The sequence below is a fragment of the Mesocricetus auratus genome, unplaced genomic scaffold, assembly GCF_017639785.1.
Source record: "Mesocricetus auratus isolate SY011 unplaced genomic scaffold, BCM_Maur_2.0 Super-Scaffold_15014, whole genome shotgun sequence".
Lineage (NCBI taxonomy): Eukaryota > Metazoa > Chordata > Mammalia > Rodentia > Cricetidae > Mesocricetus > Mesocricetus auratus.
Window position 1 is genome coordinate 11,600,642 of NW_024429186.1, and position 18,240 is coordinate 11,618,881.

Here is an 18,240-nt window from a genome sequence, read left to right on the forward strand (position 1 = left end):
TGGTAAGGTCACCAGGCCCCTGGGAGCCATTGCAGTCTTTATCTGCTGTCACAGCTCTACAAGGCACACAGTGGTAAAGGCTACCCAGGAGTTGGGTGTGAGAGCACATACCTGTGTAACTCCAGCACTCAGGAAAACTGCGGATATCAAGTTTGAGGTCAGCTTGGGCAATTTAGCAAAACCCTGTCTTGAGTTCTGGAAGGTGTTCTATTTGCCCAGTTACTCTTCCCTCTTACTCTTCCCTTCCTGCTCGAGTTTGACTAGTTTACAATAGGTAAGTTAGTTTTTGTCCACAGAGTCCCAGGGTCAGGGCTGGGGGCACAGAGCTGTGTGACGTAGTGATCTATGCCAGGCTGAAGGGTGTGGAGTCCTCAAGTGTAGCGTTTGGTGTATTTCTTTCCTGAGTCTTGTGGGAAGAACCTCAGTCTGAGGAAGTGACAAGTTCTTAGGGAATGGAGGTTGAGTTCTTACCCATTCACTAAGTGGTAGCTCCAGGCCTGGCCCTGGGCCCTGTTAGAAGGAATATTCCCACATAAGGCTGGAAACTCTGTGGAGATTAACACACATATGATAAGTGGGAGCAGGGGCTCCACATGGGCTGGGAACAATGCTAAAAACTGCCAGAATATTAATTGACAGTGCCGTGTTCATAGAGCGAGGGGGTTGGGGTGGGAGCTTGAAATGACATAGCAGCGATTACAGATGACTCCACACAGAAAACATTAAACACGCACACAGTGGCAGCAAACTGGATTCTCTCGTGACAGATTTCCCACAAACACAAATTGGCTGTTAGCCTCTTTACAGACAGGGAGAGAAGCTGGCATCTTAGTTTGGGCTAAGTCAGAAATTTTAACCCCATTAAGGGATGCTGGATGCAGAAAAGCAAGCTCCTTCCCCAAGATAGTGAAGTCCCAAGTTAGAGCAAGAGATCATCTTCAGGTCCCTGGTTTTCCCTTTCCTCGGGTTTTCCTCTCTCATGACGTTGACTTTACCTCAGAAGTGCTGTAGGCTTCACCTTGGAAGCACTTGCCACAAGTGCTAAGGGTTCAGTGTAGCCTGCCTGCCTCCCAGCCTAGTCTATGTGTAGCATGACAAATAAAAGACCCAGAGACTGATATTGGGGTTCAAACTTCAAACTGAAGATCGGTAAAGGAAAGCAGCTGGTCATCAGCTCTTACTCTACCTCAGAATGAAAGGCGATCCTGGCTCCACCAAACCTCGGACAGCTGCCTCTCCTCAGTGTGTCTGGAGAATCCTGAGACTTCAATGTCTTCTTATCCTCAGTGTAGCTGGAGAATGAATGCCTGACACTGACTACTGAAGACCCTGCTCCTATCTTTTATACCCCTCTAGTGCTGGGGTTAAAGGCGTGAGCTCTGTTACTCATTTAGACGGATTCAATCTCCTGTAGGCCTGAGTGGCCTTGAACTAACAGAGATCCGTAGTCTACCTCTTAATCCTGAGTCCTGGGTTTAAAGGTGTGTGCCACCACTGCATTGTATCTGTAGCTAACTAGTGTGACTGGCTTTGCAAACGGATCTCCAGTGCCTTTATTAGACCATAAACAATATGTCAACACAGCTATGGCCCTCTAGGATTGGGCAGTTATTCTACTTCTGAACCTGATGGTGCCTTTGGGTATTGACAACTCCTGACCCAAATAAGCACAGCTCTGGGATCAGATTTGGGTACACCTCTAAATTGTTTTGCCATCTGGTTATAAACCAGTCTGATTATGGGCCAGTCATTTACGGTACCTGAATGCCAAGGTATTAGCCTGCTCAGAGGATATAGGAATTTGAAGGCACCGGGGAACATCTCTGTCAAGAGTATTGGCATCTTGACTGACCCCATTGCACACAACTGGATACTTTATTTCGTGGTTTCTGGAAGGATAGATTTCGCTGAGAACAGGAAACATCCCCTTGGAGCCCTGATGACAATTCATTTCTGCCTATATAGCAATATATACATAAACACACTGGCATCTAATTATAAATCAGTACAGTCAGACAAGCCTCCCTTAAGGACAGGTGTGCTCTGGAGAACAAGTTGTCAAGTGACCTTGTCTCTGTGCCAGCACCACAGAGGGCACTTACCCAAACCACGGTTTACTTACACAGACTCTTGGTGCAATCAAGGCACACTGGATTGCTATTGGCATTAGCGGCACATAGTTACATATTACACTCTTGTGTGTCTCTGTGTGTTCAGGTGTGTGTGCATGTGTGTGAGCATGCCTCTGGAAGCGAGAGATCAACCTTGTGTGTCATTTCTCAGGAGACATCTACTTTGATTTCTTTTTTACATTTACCTTTGTGTGCGCGCATGTGTATGTAAAACACGAGTTCTAGTATGTCTTAATAGTAAAAGTTCAGAGTCAGGCATTAGGGGGTGAAAGCTGAAAGATCAGAGAAGCAGAGCATCCAGTCACTAGAACTCTTTTTTTTAAATTTATTTTTCAGTTTAAATTTAGATAAGAAACAAGGTTGCTTCACAAGTCAGTTCCAGGTCCCGCTCCCTTTCCCTCCCCTCCTCCCGTGCCCTCCCCCCAACCCCCCCCCCGTTATCCCCTCATTTCCCCAGGGAGGGTGTGGCCCTCCATGGGGGTGTCCATAGTCTGTCATTTCATACAGGGCAGGGCCTAGACCCTTCCCCAAGAGTTCAGGGTGAGAGTGCATCTCTCATTGTTGGATGGGATAAAACTTTCTCATCTGGCCCGTATGGGAAACGAACACTAGAACTCTTACCTGTAGGAAATCCTCAGACTGAAAAAACAGAGCGAAATCTTGCTGTCTGTCCCGCCTATATGCCTCTCTCTGCCCAGTCATCTCACTTTCTGTCTGTCTGTACAGACCTTTATGTTACGGTTAGTTAGTGGCTAGCTCATCCCTATGATCTTCAGACAAGCTTTATTTGTTAGAGTATAAGCAAGATGTCATCACGTGTGCGTGGGTGCGTGAGTGGGTGCGTATCTGTTTGGTTGGACTTGTTCTTGTTTTTTGAAACAGTTTCATTATGTACTTCATACAGGCCTGGGACTCCTCATCCTCCTGCTGCATCCTCCCCACTCCTGGCTGTTGCAGACTTCACTCTATTTTATTTTATCAGAGTTTAGAAAAGGGATGTTGGATTTGGCCAGTTTTCTTTTGTGAATATGATGAATTATGCTGTTCATCAAAAATTAATCCAATCATAAGTCCCAAGGAGAAATCCCATTTGGTCTTGATATTCTTTTTTTAATTTTTAGAAAGATTTATTTATTGCACTTTATGCCTGCATGTATGTTATGTCCACCACGTGTGTGCTTGAAGCCCATGGAAGTCAGAAGAGGACTTCAGCTCTCCTGGAACTGGGATTACAGGTGGTTGTGAGTGCTCTTGTCTTTCATTCTGTTGATGTGGTGAAGTACATTTAGTGATTTTGTATGTTGAGCCATCTTTGCATCTCTGCGAGGAACCTCTCTCCATCATGGTGGGTAGGTAACCTTTCTGATGTGTCCTTGAATTCAGTCTGCAGTCCTTTATTAGATATTTTTGTATCTATGTTCATAAGGAACGCTGTTCCATAATTTTCTCTTTTGAATATTTGTATGGTTTTCAGGTCAAGGTAATTGTGGCTTCATTAGAAGGAATTTGGAACTGTTTCTCCAGTTTCTGTTTTGTGGAATAATTTGAGGAGGATTGGTGTCAGTTTTTTGAACATCTGGTAGAATTTTGTGCTGAACCCACCTGACCCTGGGCTTTTATTGGTTGGCAGAGTTTAAATTATTGCTTCTATTTCACAAATTGAGTTGGGTCTAATTAAATTGCACTTTATTTTGACTTAACTTTGGTAGGCTATATATATTAATAAATTAATCCATTTCTTTTACTTTTTCCAATTTCGTGGAATACAGGTTTTTGAAGTATGTCCTTATGATTCTCTGAATGTGTCCTTGGTGTCTGTTGTAATGCCTCCCTTTCAACTTTTAATTTGTTTATTTGGATCTTCTCTTTCTTTATTTTGGCTAATTTGGCTAAAGGCTTGCCAATATTTCTGATTTTCTCAAAAGACCAACTTTTTGTGTCATTGATTCTTCATGTTTGTTGTTTAATTCTATTTCATTGATTCATCCCCAAGTTTGAGTATTTCTTGCTGTCAACTCTTTTGGGGTGTTATTTCTTCTTGGACTTTTTGGAGGTTTCAAGTGTGATCTTAAAGTACTAGTATGAGATCTCTTTAGTTTAAAAATTTTATTTAATTATTTACTTTTCATGTTTGCAGTAACCATGATGAGCTTGCTTCTCGGAACTGCCACCATGGTGTCCTGTAGGTTGGGGTATGTTGTGTTTTCATTTTCATTCAGTTTCAAAAGGTTTTAATTTCCATCTTAATTTATGTCCTGACCCAGTTTTCACTCAGTAGTGAGTTGTTCACCTTCCATGAGTTAGTGTACTTTCTGACATTTCTATTGTTGCTGTTATCCAGCTTTGCTACATGGTAGATAAGTGTGGATTCAGGATGTAATTTCAATTCTCCTAAATCTGGTTAGACTTCCTTTGTATAGTAATATGTGGTCAATTTGGAGGAATGTTTTTTTAGTGGGTCCATTTAATTTATAATATTATTTAACTCAAATGTTTCTTAATTTATTTGTGTGTGTGTCTTACCTGTCAGTTGGCAGGAGTTGGGTATTGAAGTCACTCATCATCACCACTATGTGAAGGGCAATATGTGATTTTAGGTGTAGTAGTGTTTCTTTTATGAAATTGTCCAGCGTGCTCTAGAGTTAAAAACTGTCCCAGGTGAAAGTCACAGCTCTGAAACAAGTAGGATACTGCTCTCCATCTCAGTAGGGAGCTGCCAGTTTAGGATGAAGCCATATAGAACCACCCTTGGAAGGAAAGATTAATTCAGGTCCCAGGAGCTTAAGAATGGGTTATTATGTGGCCAGTGGGCAAAACACTCTGCCACAGAAGTATGCGGACATGGTTGCCGAGTCCACAAATGGAATAGATTAGTGGATATAGTGTGTGGAACTGAATGGGCTTTTTGCTGGTGGTTGGGTGAGTAGTGGGTGTGTAGGTTCTCTTGAGTGTTTGTTAATGTCGGTCCTGGGGTGATAGCCCATTGACTGCAAGTTCCCAAGCGGCACATTCAGAGTTAGCAAGTGGTCTCCCTCCCTCCCTCCCTCCCTCCCTCCCTCCCTCCCTCCCTCCCTCCCCCTCCCCGTCTCCTCTCTTCTTCTTTCCCTGTCTCCTCTCTTCCACCCCCCTCTCTTCAGTATGGTTCAGCATATCTCAGCCCTCAGCTAGTGCTACTCTGAGTTCCCTAAACCTTAGGCCCCTGGCTCTGACATGGTGAATTGAGGCAAGGTGGGGTCCAGCGTGATGGGTGAGGGAAGGTTAAGAGGAGATGATTCTTCCTCAGGTGCCTGGAAATGCTGGGAGGCAGCCTGGGTCTCTGGAGCTGGTCTTACCTCTGCTCAAACAGGGGGACCAGAGTTGGGCTTAAACTCCACTTCTTGTTGATAATTCTGTCCCCAATGTTCTCAGAGAAGTGGGTTCGAGATATTTTCATGGGCAATCCTGGATGTCTAGATTGGTGGATGAGAACATGTTAGTTTCCTGACTTTTCAAGTGACCCTGGGCATCCTTTTTTCGTGGCAATGGATTCTCTGTTCAAGATGGTTCTAAAATGCAGGACCAGAGACTGGTGCAGGAGAGAGTGCTGGGCCATGTCCTGAGTGACAGCTAGGTGATGCTCCCTGACCCCCCCACCCCCTCACCACACTCTGCTCTTTCCTCAAGGGCCACCCAGCCTGCTTCAGGCTCTCCCTGTCTCTCCCTTCCTCCCTTGGAACCTGCTTTCCATCCTAGCTCTGAAGTGAACTTGCTCTATAAGTTCTAACAAGATCTATTATGCTCTAACTTCTTGTGGCTTCAGGAGATACGAATCTGTGGTAATGCTTCAAATTAAGTGTCGTGAATGAATAATTACTTTCTGAATCAGAGGCGTTCCATTGAATGGGGATCATTATTGTGTGTTAATTAAAATCCCACTGATTATTAAAATTATATTTTGGGGTTTTAATAACTCTATAAGGGACATGCAGATAAAGCTCAGAGATAGGCATCGGTGTGGGCTCTTGTTAAACCCCAATAAATATTGGTATTAATTCAAACATGTACTCATTGATTCATGAAGTTAAAATACGATTTCTACCTGAAACAGGCATGGATGTTGCAATAGGGCCAGGCTTCTTTGGAGCCTGAATACAGAGATCTTTTTGATCTTTATGAAGTCTGAGCCTGAGGCAAACTTCCTCAGGGTGCCATGTGTTGGGGGAAACAGAGGGGCGTGGTTTGGGTGACTCAGGCAGGCTCCTGTCCAACACCTTCTGGGCTTTTCCAGAGACAAAAGTAAGGCTGGCACTGGGAATCCTCTCAGAACTGATTAGCATTGGATCCGAGAACCTACACTCAGGCAGGTAGGAATTCCAGGTCATTTATTCCTCCCTATGGGACTTAGCTGAGAACATCCTGGCTTTGCATTGCTCTGAGTATGACTGGGTATGTCTGGGCCAGTCCTAGCCCTCAGGTGATCTGTTCCTACAGAGTCTCCATTCATCAGAAGATGGCAAGGATGGTTTGACCTCCTGGGCTGTCTTCATCTTCTCTTACTTGAGAGGCCAGAAGAGGTGTGGTGGTTTTTCTCAGTAGGGAAGAGTTGCATTGCTCTGCCCTCTGTGGGTGGGCCAGCTTGGCTCTCATTCACACTCCATGTGATGTCCAGCCAGTCCTGACTTCATGCTTTTGGAAGTTGAGTCATCTGAGACTTCCCAAATGCTTAGAGATGATTTTTTCTTTCAAGAATAGTGTGGTATCCTGAGGCCTGGACAGAGAAACAGATTCACTCAGCTGAGTACAACAAGGCACTTGTCAGGGTACAAGGGTCAAGGGCTTCTGGCTGGCTGATTTCCCCCCAAGTGAGAATTTCATGCATACCTATAATTCTTTTCCATCTACCCCACTCTTCTTTTCCTTCCCTCCATCTCCTCCTTTCCCCTTCTCCTGCCCAACCTCATGTGCTTGGATTTTGAAAACTCACTGAATCAACCTCATGTACATGAAAGGGTGTATGTCCAGCCGCAAGATCTGCGGCAGAATTTCAAGGATTGTATTGCTGAAGAAAACTGACTCTCTCTCTCTCTCTCTCTCTCTCTCTCTCTCTCTCTCTCTCTCTCTCTCTCTCTCTCTCCAGCAGTCATCAGTTTCTAACAGCTACTCAATAGAGGCAGAACTTCATGAGACCTCTCTCACCAGGGCAGGGGGTTTGGGTCAATTGGCCTTGTGAAGGCAGTCACAGCTGCTGTTACTTCACGGGTGCAACAGCCCTGTCATGTCCAGCAGATACTCTTTTGCATAAAGTATCTACTACTTTTGACTCTTCCAGTTTCCCGTCATCCTCTTCTGTGATGACCCCTGAGCCTTGGGGGAGGGGTCGGACACAAATGTCTCATTCAGACCTCAGCACTCCGCAGCCTCCTCTCCTGCATGTCAATCAGTCATGGGTCTCTGTATTAATCACCATCTATTCCAAAAAGATCTTCCCTCATGAGGGTTGAGAGAGGAACCAATCCATGGGTATAAAGTTCAAAGCCTCGGGGTCAGTGTATTGCTAAGTCCATTTAGTAGAATAATAGTACTAGATTCTCCTCTAGGGCCTATGACCTCACTAGCCATGGACTTTTTAGCCCAGTCTATGCTCCCAGGCATTGTTTAGTGTGGGAAAAATCCTACTCAGGCCCTACTAGGAAAAAGGGCATTTTCAGATGCTGCTGTTAGAAGTCAATGGAGGAGATAGGGCCACCTGCAGAGAGGGAGGAAGGGGAGGGAGAGGAGGGCTTGGATCTCCTCAGTCAGGTCCCTGGGGCCTACAGAGATATAGCAAGGACTGGAAGTACAGTGGGCTGGAAAAGGGAGAACACAGCAGTTTGATGGCACCTGGATGGTTCTGGGAAGGGGTGCCTTGACCACCCAGCTTTCCTTCCTTCTGGCCTCTTCCTGGCCAGCTTCAAGGGAAGCTCCAGGACCTAGGGGTGTACAGAACTGTTCTTTGGGCCCAAGAAGAGCCTTCTGGAAGGCAGAAAGAAGATAAGCAGTAGGTCAGGGCTCTTGTACTCAGCCAAGCAACGAGTCACTAGTGACTCATATTCCTTGCTGAAGTTATGGCCTTAGGGATCCTGGGGCCTAGAGGAGATGGAGACATCAGACCCAGGGCCAGAGAGGACAGGTCGTGCTCTGGAGTGGGATATGGGTAGATCTGGATGCTAGGAAGAACACCTTGGTAGGTGGTGTGGCTTGAGGAAAGGCTGGAGGGGGGCCTGCTAGTGTTGTTGTCAACTTAACAGAATCTGAAATCATTTGGTAGATGAACCCTTGGTGATGGCTAAGGAGGTTATCTTGAGTTTGCTGAGATGGAGAACCTCCCACTGTGGGTAACACCATTCCCTGGTCTTGATAGTGAACCATGTAAGAGAGAGAGAGAGAGAGAGAGAGAGAGAGAGAGAGAGAGAGAGAGAGAGAGAGAGAGAGAGAGAGAGAGAGAGAGAGAGAGAGAGAGAGAGAGAGAGAGAGAGTATTTGTGCAGCAACAGGAACACTGCTTCATGAGTTTAAATGCTGTGGTACTTTGGAAGAAAAGGGCTCCCAAAGGGAGTAGCACTATCAGGAGGTGTGGTCTTGTTGGAGGAGGTGTGTCACTGTGGGGCAGGCCTTGAGGTCTCTTTTGCTCAAGCTTACAGTGGGGTGACCCTCAGTTGACTTCCCACTGCCTTCTGGTCAGGGTAAGCTAGTACCACATCTGACCGCCCGCTGCTGTGTCCCCGCCATGGTGATAATGGACTGAACCTCTGAAACTGTAAGTGTGCCTGCCCCAGTGAAACGTCTTCTTTGTAAGAGTTGCCGTGGTCATGGAGTCTCTTCACAGTGATAAAAACCATAACCAAGGGCCGGGCAGTGGTGGCGCACGCCTTTAATCCCAGCACTCGGGAGGCAGAGGCAGGCGGATCTCTGTGAGTTCGAGGCCAGGCTGGCCCGATAGCCTCCAAAACAATACAGAGAAACCCTGTCTCGTAAAAACCAAAAAAACCAAAAAAACAAAACAAAAAAAAACCATAACCAAGACAGATGCCGTGTGGCTGGATGCTGGTCTTCCCACCACACAGCCCAGCTCCCACGCCACTCCCGAGGCTACACACCTGCCGTGGAGTCACAGCGCACCACACCACTCTCTAAGTCTTTCAGATTGGTGGTCTCCGTGGCGCCCCCAGCCTGGCTTCCCATCAGGAACACCCCACCCCCACCCCCACCCCCACACCTGTCAGTTTAGAATGCTGCTTCCTGGCTCCACACTCAGATGCAGCGAACCGTGTTTTAGGCAGCTGTCTGGCTGCTGCATCAAAAGCGCTGGACAAAAGCAATTTTAGGGAGAGTGTATTTTCACTCATGCTTTTAGGGCACAGTCCATCATGGAGGGAAGGGAAGTTGGTGTCAGGCGCTTGCGGCAGCTGGTCACACGGCGTCCACAGTCGGGGAGCAGAGAGGGATGGATGCTGGGGGCCAGCTTGTTTGCCCCTCATTCAGTTTGAACCCAGCCAGTGGGATGGTGCCACTCACATTTAGTGTGTCATGTCTCCTCAGCTAACCCAACCTAGAAAGTCCCTTACAGACACTCGAAGGGTCTCGTCTCCCAGGTGATTCTAGGGTCTGTCGAGTTGACACTGTAAATGCTCACAGAGCCCAGGGGTATCTAATGAGGATGGCTGAGACTTTCGCCTCCCTCCATTCCCTGTCTATGGGGAAGGTGGTTTGGGAAACTAAGGCAAGGAGGCTGCTGGACTGCCCAGCCTCTTGTGGTTGGATGTGAGGACTACATCTGCATCTGGACACATGGAGCCTGAGAGGAGGAGGGGCAGGCTTCTTTGATCTTCGCTCTCTCCTTCTCTTGCAGACAGCTCACTGGGAGGTTGGGTCCTGCAGGGTGGGGCAGGCCCCACAGCTAGTGGATGCCTTGGTGCCAGGCCCTTCCTGGTGGCCAGAACCTCAACAGACAGAGCTGGGAGGAGCATGGTTGGCCTCGGCAGGCCCTTGCAGAGGGAGTTAGGCTGGGGCTGGCGGTGGGGGAGTCTCTTGGCCCCAGGTCCCAGAGATTCGTTTCGAAAGGCTCAGGAAAGATGAAATGAGTGTGGGCCTGTCTCTTCTCATGGGCCACAGTGCCAAGGAAGCCCATTCTTCATGCCTACCCTTTCTCTGGATTCTCAGCACTCCACTGGGAAATGTAGGGCCTTAAGCCAACTGCCCATGACATGGGGACTCAAGGACCTACATGGAAGTTTATTGTCATACAGTCAGCCATATCTGTTTCACACCCCAGTCTGTGTCCTGGGGAGGGTAACCTCTGACAGTCCCTTTCTTCCTCCCTCCTCCTTCCCTTTCTCCTTTCACCCCTTCCTCCTTCTTTTCCTTCCTCCCTCCTTCCCTCTGGACTCCTTACTTCCTTGCTTCCTTCCTTCCTTCCTTCTTTCATTCCTTCCTTCTTTATTTTTCTTCCTGCATTTCTCTCTCTTTTCTTTTAGGTGGTGTGCATAGGATTGTCGTATGTGCTCACATGTATGCAGGTGCACGTGTATGCACATACATGTAGAAGTCACAGGTGAACCGTCAGTGTCATTCCTCAGGCACCATTCAGTTTTTCCTTGTGACAGTTCCGGTCTCTGAATCCTGGGTGCTGGGGTTGCTAGCAGATGCCCTACACTTGACTTTTTATTTTTAGTGTGGGTTCTGAGACATGAACTCAGGTCCTGATGCTTGCAAAGCAAGTACTTCACCAACTGGGCCAGGCACCTCTTCAGCACTGACAACTGGGTTCTTTACCTTGCCAGCCCTGTGGTGGATATGAATGCCAAGGGAATCCCACTTGCGGCTGAGCGCAGTGCTGGGCACAGGGCACCTACTGTGACCCCAAGTGTGCATCAGACCTGAAGAGAGGGCCATTTGCCTGGCCAAGGCAAGCTTTGGACAAGTGTTTGTTGGTGTTACACCGTGTGACCGCCTGCATGTAGATATAGAAGCCCATCTACAACTTGGTAGCCAGAGGTGATCATCCAACCCGGACTGGTGGACCGGGCACCTTTGTGTCCCCAGTGTCTAGGAGGTTGCAGTGGTGTAAAGAAAAGGAGATCCAATTTCTGCCAAGGGAACAGTGTAGATGGACCATGAGCTCTTAGAAGCTCAGCATCCCCAGTGGCCAAGGCAGGAACCAGCAATGCATGCAAAGGAGTCCAGAGTAGTGAGAGCTTTGCCCCTGGGGGCTCGGGACATTGGGGCTGTGGCCTTTGTGGGTGGGATTTGGAAGGTAAGATGGTGGCTTGTTCTTTTTTCTGCTGGGGTGAAGCACAGCCAGAGGAGAAGGCTCATCTCCAGGCTGCTCTGCTAGCTCTGGGTACCCTCAGGCCAGGAGCATGGATCTCACAATTTAGTAAGGTGTTTATTACCAGAACGTAGGACAAAAAGCCAGCACTTTCCAAAGGGGAATGACACTCTGCCTTGCCCTGGAGTTGCAGAGCAGGGGACTAGAGCACAGTGTCAGGGTGTGTGTGTGTGTGTGTGTGTGTGTGTGTGTGTGTGTGTGTGTGTGTGACTCTTCTGGCTTGGCAGATGTCATGTGTTCTGCTTCTCAGGATTCACACGCAGAGACACCTCTGTGAGCTGAGCCTTGTCTTCTGGTCTGGAGCAGTGTGAGAAACTATCCTTGCTTCCCAGGGAACCAGTGGCGAAAGTCAACGAGGCATGCAGAGCCAAGGATGATCATGTGCCCCCAAGAGGAAGGAGTTGTGTATGTGAGAGGCCTGTGACGACAGAGCACGGGAGGGCAGAGTGACACCAGGTGGGACAGAGGGACAGCAGAGGATGTTACCTATCACAGGTTCACACTTCACCCTTGACGGCTGTGAACAGCCCAGGCCAGGCACACGGCATGACCGTGCAGATGGCTTAGGACACCACGGGTGGGCACAGGTATGAAGAGAGGAGGGGAGGTGACAGAGAGGCTTGAGAAGTCAGAGACAGGAGTCGGGTCTCAGGATTCAAGGTGCCTGAGTCATGGTAGGGACCCTGTATCTCCCTTGCTTGTTCAGCCGGAGGGAGAGACAGGATTGGATGGGATTTTACTGATTGGAGGCGCCGGCGGCATAAAAGTGGTCAGCCCACTGAGGAAACAGGAAGTGAGTCTGGGGTACAGGACAGGCGCTGAGTAAGTCCCAGCAGGGCTTTGTAAACCTGAGGGCCATGAGCCTCCTTCAGCTCCGATGTCCTTTGGGGCAGAGAATTCTCCACTCCTTCATGAGACAACGGGAGAGCTCTCTGCTTCCCCTTCAACCTGTCAGAAACTGGAGTCCATTGTCCAGGACCATTCTGGAGTAAAGGCAGACTTGAACCAGCCCCCAGATGCCCAGTGAGGCTGCTGGACAGTGTGGCAGGGTGGTCAAGTCTCCTCTGAGTTTAGACAGTTGAGCTGTAGAGGGAGCAGCAAACTCAGCAGAAGAGAGCAGTAGTACCTGGGGGCCGATGGGTAGCTGGTGTTAGGAAGGGAGGGTGAGAAGTAGGTGGGGTAGAGAGACTCCCCAGCCAAGGTGGGCTGTTTGGAAAAGCCCCAGACCGGCAGGCAGGGAGGATGCGGCCTGGGCCTGCTCCAGGCAGTGGGGCGCTTCCCGCAGGTGGCCCTTTGATCTCCCAACAAATAGCCTATTCAACATCTCCAAGACTGGGCTGGCCTCTGGCAGCCAGAGTGGGAAGGTGGGAAAACACAAGAGGATTGTCTGCTCAGAATCAGGGCCGAGAATTGGCGAGGCAAGGCCGACTGCACATGAGGGAGGGAGCTGGCGGGGTAGCCCTGGCGTGGGGATGGATGGCTGCTGGCCAAGGACTCCCCTGAAGGCTGCAGGCTGGCCTCAGGGCTGGGACTCCCAGGCTCTGCTGCTTGCCTTTGCAGGTCTTGGGGAGAGTGGGGAGGGAAAGGATGACATGGACCCCCACCCTCCCTGTCACAGGAGGCAGCCTGGCCTTATAGCCCCCTCCCCATACCCCCCCCATCCGAAGCCAACTGTCTGGGCTGGAGGTTGACTTGGGTGAGACACTAAGTTGGATCTTTGGTTTTTAATATTGAAAGATCTCACCCCTGTTTCTACCTGAAGCCCAAGATGAAGCTAATTTCAAAACCGGGGGAGATAATTTTAGTTTAGTTTTTTGAAGTGATCACAGACACTTGTGGCCGGAGATTTGGGTTTCTTTCTTTCTGTTAATTGATTCTGAATGCCGCTCCATCCCTGTCACATTGGAGAAGAGTCTCTCTAGATTGTGGAGGGTGACCCTACTTGCAGGTTATCACATTCAAGGGAGAAAGCGTGGAGGTGGGCCAAGGGGTGCTTGGGGACAGTGCAGAATTATAGTCCTGGCTCTTGATGCTCCTCTTGTAATCATGCTGTGCATCTTCAGGCAAGTGACATAACTACTCTGAGCCTCAGTCTTTTCCTACAGTACTAACTCATTGTGCCCATTTGTCCCATTCTGGAAGGTCAGCTTGCTGATACCACCTTGCATACGGTAGTAGTTCGTGAGTGCCCGGCGGGATAAACTTTCAATTAAAATATTTTTGTCATACTAAGACTGGGTCAAAAGTCAAACAACGATTTAAAGATCATTTTCCCTGAGTTACAAAGACAGAGGGATGGTTTCCTGTCTCCCCTACCCCTACTCCTGCCTTGCCATGGATTCATCTTTGAAAACTCAAGTCCGCAATTTAAGTTTTGGGGCTCATTTTCTTCTTCGCAAGCTCACTTGTTCACATGTTCCGTGGAGAAGCAGGCAGAGGCGCCCTGTGAGGTCTGAGGCTGCTCAAAGAGACACTGGCAGAAACAGGGGGAGGAAGGTAGCTTGGAGCTGTGTGGATGGCAGACGCTGGCCCACTGCGATTTACTCCTCCCTTGACCCCAGGCACCCAGGCAAAGTCATTTCAACTCTCCAGGCTCGGTTCTTCTTTAGATAGCCAGGATGATCGTATTTCCTTCACAGGGTCGTTTGTGAGGACTGAAGATGGCGAGGTAAGATGTTTGGCTTGTGGAGCATGGAGAAATGCCACTATTGCTAAGACCAGGTTTCTGGGCCTTGGTGGCCAATGTCTCCAGATGGTAGCAGGAAGAAGCACGTAAGGCCCAGAGAGACATCATGTCACACCGAAGCCCATCTGCCTGTTGGCTTAAGAGGCCTCAAGTTCTTTCTCAGAGCTGAGTGACTGCAGGACCTTTCTTTGGGTGGGCCTTTTATTTTCATCATGACCATTGTCTGTTTCTCTCCCCCAAAGCCTGCTCTCCAACGGTTGCTAAGAAAGGAGCTGGCTGTTGGGCATGGCTCTTGGGTCACGGCGGAGCCCTCCAGGCTAGTGGCGGGCTTTTGGGAGTCTGGCTGTCTGGGTGTTTGGCTTAGACAAGTCGGAAGCGGTTGTAGAAGGTAGAACTAGTTCCCTAGGGTTTGTTTATCCTGCTTATCTGACCTCAGAGCCCAGCCACCCTAATGGCTTTTAATGACCATAATACAACTGTCTCCCCGATGACCTCTTTCTCACATGCTCTGCCTGGCAAGGAAGTAGGTCCAGATGTCATGTGGGGCTGCCTCGATGGCACTGTGATGGCCTTTAGCTGGGACAGAGCGGCTTTCCCTCAGTGCTCTCTGTAATGTAGGGCGGAGAAAGCTGCCCTGAGAATGTGATTCCTGCCCTGGAGGCATGCCATGACATGTAGGACTCTCGGCAAACTGGCTTGACCTCCCTGGCCTTTATCTCCTGAGGCTTAAGCAACACCTGGAACAGACTGTGCAATTTAGCCTGAGTCTGTCACTGGTCAGCACTTCCTGCCCACATCAGCTGTTATTTCCTGAGACGCAGCTGCCCTGGGATGGTACGGGATTGGCCCAGAAATTTCCCAAGGGTGGTTTTGATGGCTATGGCTGCTGCCCACCTGACTACGGTGGACACTTCCCAGCTATCGGCTGCCACCCCAGAAAAAGGACAAGGCTTATGGAGGCTGGGGTTGCCCCTTAACTCCCACGGTGCGTTTGTCCCTGGAGATGAAGATTTCTAGGAAGGGAAAACTCTTGTTAGTCAGAGCTCCCATCAGCTCACAGCCTTCTGCCGGGATGGAGTCCCGCTCCTGTTTTGCCCCTTCTCCACCCTTTTGTGCAAGCCCCAGCATCCCGACCAGCTGAGTCACCCAGGCCAGGACTCCAGCCTGTTAACAGCAGTGTTGCATGGCTCAGACCCTGCTGAGGACGGGCCTGGCCTCTCCTCCACCCACCATGTGGGTGGCAGCTCCTTTTCATTGGTGGTGTTCTGAGTGTCTCCTACTCTACAGCTGAAGCCTGGAAGGGACTTGGTGCTTCCTGGCTAGGAAGCAAGGGAATGACGGGAGCGAGGGTTGACTCTTGACACACGGCACACTTATGCTTGTGATGCCTGTGTTAGGAAGCAAGTTGGGGTCTTCTGTTATAGGACAGTGGTCCCTCTGGGACATGGTTGCTTCGCTCCCTGGGTATGTGCAGTTATATCTGGACGCACTTTAGGCCGTGGCAGTGGGCGTGGGGTACTACGCACATCTGGGATGGGGGAGTGGTGACTATTTCCTCTAGTTTGCAGCACAGCCCCATGCAGCAATGAGGTGACCCAGCGGCTCCCCCAAGGCCATCTTACTGTCACTCTCTGATCATGTGTCCTGACTTCTGCCCCAAGGGATGTGATGACACCCATCCCCGCTCTGGCCCAGGGTGGAACCACATTCTTGGTCTTCGGCTCTGATGTCTATCTGGGGCTATTGTCCCACGTTTGGTTTCCACTCTTGGCAAGGAGTGACACCTGCATGTCCCACCCTCAGCTCAAAGGAAACGTGCCCCAGCCTGAGCTTGGCCTCCGCCTTCCCACCCCATCCTCTTCTGCAGCCCTGTGCCCAGGCCCCATCCCCGCCCCTTGCCTCCTCCCTGTCTCTCCACACCCTACCCTACTTGGTTCCTGCTCCTGCCACTTGTGTGTGTGTGTGTGTGTGTGTCCCTTCTTTTTATTTCTGTCCAGGTTATTTGTTTGTTTGTTTATTTATTTTGTCAACCTGACGCTGTCTAGGGTCATCTGGGAAGAGGAATGCCAGTTGAGAAAATCTACCCGTCAGATTGCCTGTAGGCAAGTCTATGTGGCATTTCGTTCATTAATGATTGATGTGGGAGGGTCCAGCCCTCTGCGGGCGGTACCACCCCTAAGCAGGTGGTCCTGGGTGTTATAAAAAAGCAGGTTGAGCAAGCTGTGGGGAGCAAGCCAGTAAGCAGCCTTCCTCCTTGGTCGCTGTTTAGGTTCCGACCTCCAGGCTCCTGTCCTGATTGAGTTCTTGCCTCAACTTCCCTTTGTGACAGGCTATGAGCTGTGAGAGGAAAGAAATCAGTTTGCTTTTGGCCATAGTGTTTGTCACAGCAGCAGGAGCTAGACTAAGGCAGCTCCCTAGCTTCCAGGTTCTCTCTGGTCTGAGAAAATGCCATTTTGTCTGCAGGGCCAGTCTTCCTGAGTGCAGCAGCTGGTCTTCCTGAGTGCGGCGGCTGTTCCATGTCCCACCTGGTTCCCTTTGCTAAGCAGGGAGAGTCCAAGAGTGTGACCTCTCTCTTGTGGAACCAGGAGGCTCTGGCAGTCATTGGCCAGGGTCTCTGTGGTTCCGGATATCCACTCTGCAGCCAGAAGATCTCCACAGCTATGTCCACAGGGTGGAAGGACTCTGTCTGCGCCTGTTGACTCACAACCTCTTGGTCATAGGAGGTTTGCTCGTTCACACACGCATTTGCTTGTCTGTGAGGGCACTGGTGAATCCATGGAACGAATGCATGAGTTCATTTAAGTAGTAGCGTTTGGGGATGTTTCACATGCGTTTCTGTTGTTTGTTTCTTTCTTTTTCACTCCTGGAGACTGACCCCAGGACCTTATGTATGCTAGGCAAGCACTCCGTCACTGAGCTGTATCCACAGCCCGATGCTGACTTCTTATTTTGAGACAGTGCTGCCCCTGCTGGCTTTGAACTTGTTACCCTCCCGCCTTAGCCTCTGGAGCGGTTGGACGGTTATATCTGACTGTCGTCATTTTGGAGGTGGCAGATTATGAGGATGACATTTCCAGTCTATTAAATTAGGGACTGAGTAACTGAAGAGTGACTTCTGGGCTTTGGAAACAGAATGGAGTAAAGCTGAGAGTGACTTATTCTTACACAGTGTGCCCTGGGTATGGAGGGCAGTGTCACAGCTGAAGGGTCTTCTTGAAGGGCTGCCAAGGGGAGGACTAAGTCTAGCCTTGCTTCTGGAAGTAGACTTGTAGAAACTTATAGACTTACGTTCTTCCAACCACCACCCTTTGCTGTACCTGCTGTGCAGGAGTGACAGGCCTGTCTGAGCGCACCTGTGAATAGGTGAGGAGACAGGAGAATTTCTCAGTCCCTGGGAGGCCCTTGTGTCCTCATTTACCAAAATGAGGTGGTCCCATGTCACAGAAGTTGATAGAGGCAAAGGGCCGGACTGACAGCAAAGCTGGAGGGGATAGGACACCAAGGTGTCCTCTCCTTACCCTCAGGCAATAGGCCCTTGCATGGTTTGGGGCAGGACCGTTCTCTTCTCTGCAACTCAGTCTGCCTGGATACAGAGCAAGGATAAACGATGCACCTGCTTCATAAGTTAGTATTGAAGATGACCTGTGCTGTGTCCCTCGAGTGTGCAGATCTGTGCATCACAAGCCAGTTAGCCTGTGTCATTATGACTGCTGGTCCAGGGAGCTTTGGCTTTGAACCTGGGCTGTCAGTCACTGACCCATACCCTCAGATGCTATAACAAAAGCTTTGGCGTCCCAACTGGCCCTGGTAGCTCTTTAGCCAGCGTGAATAGTCTTCCTGGTCTCCATAGAAGTGGTTAGAGTTTAAAAACAGGGACTCTTGATGCTGAAGAAAGAGATGGGCAGGGAACTGGGGGAGCCCCCCAGGAATTTTGTCTTTTGGCGGTTTCCCTGAAGCGTCTTTGGAAATGCTGGCCTGCTACCCATTGTCCCTCTTGCTTCATCTGCCTGGGCATTGCAACATCCGGCGTGGCAATGAGCAGAGCGCTGTCCTGGGGGAGCAGCCCGAGTCGTGGGA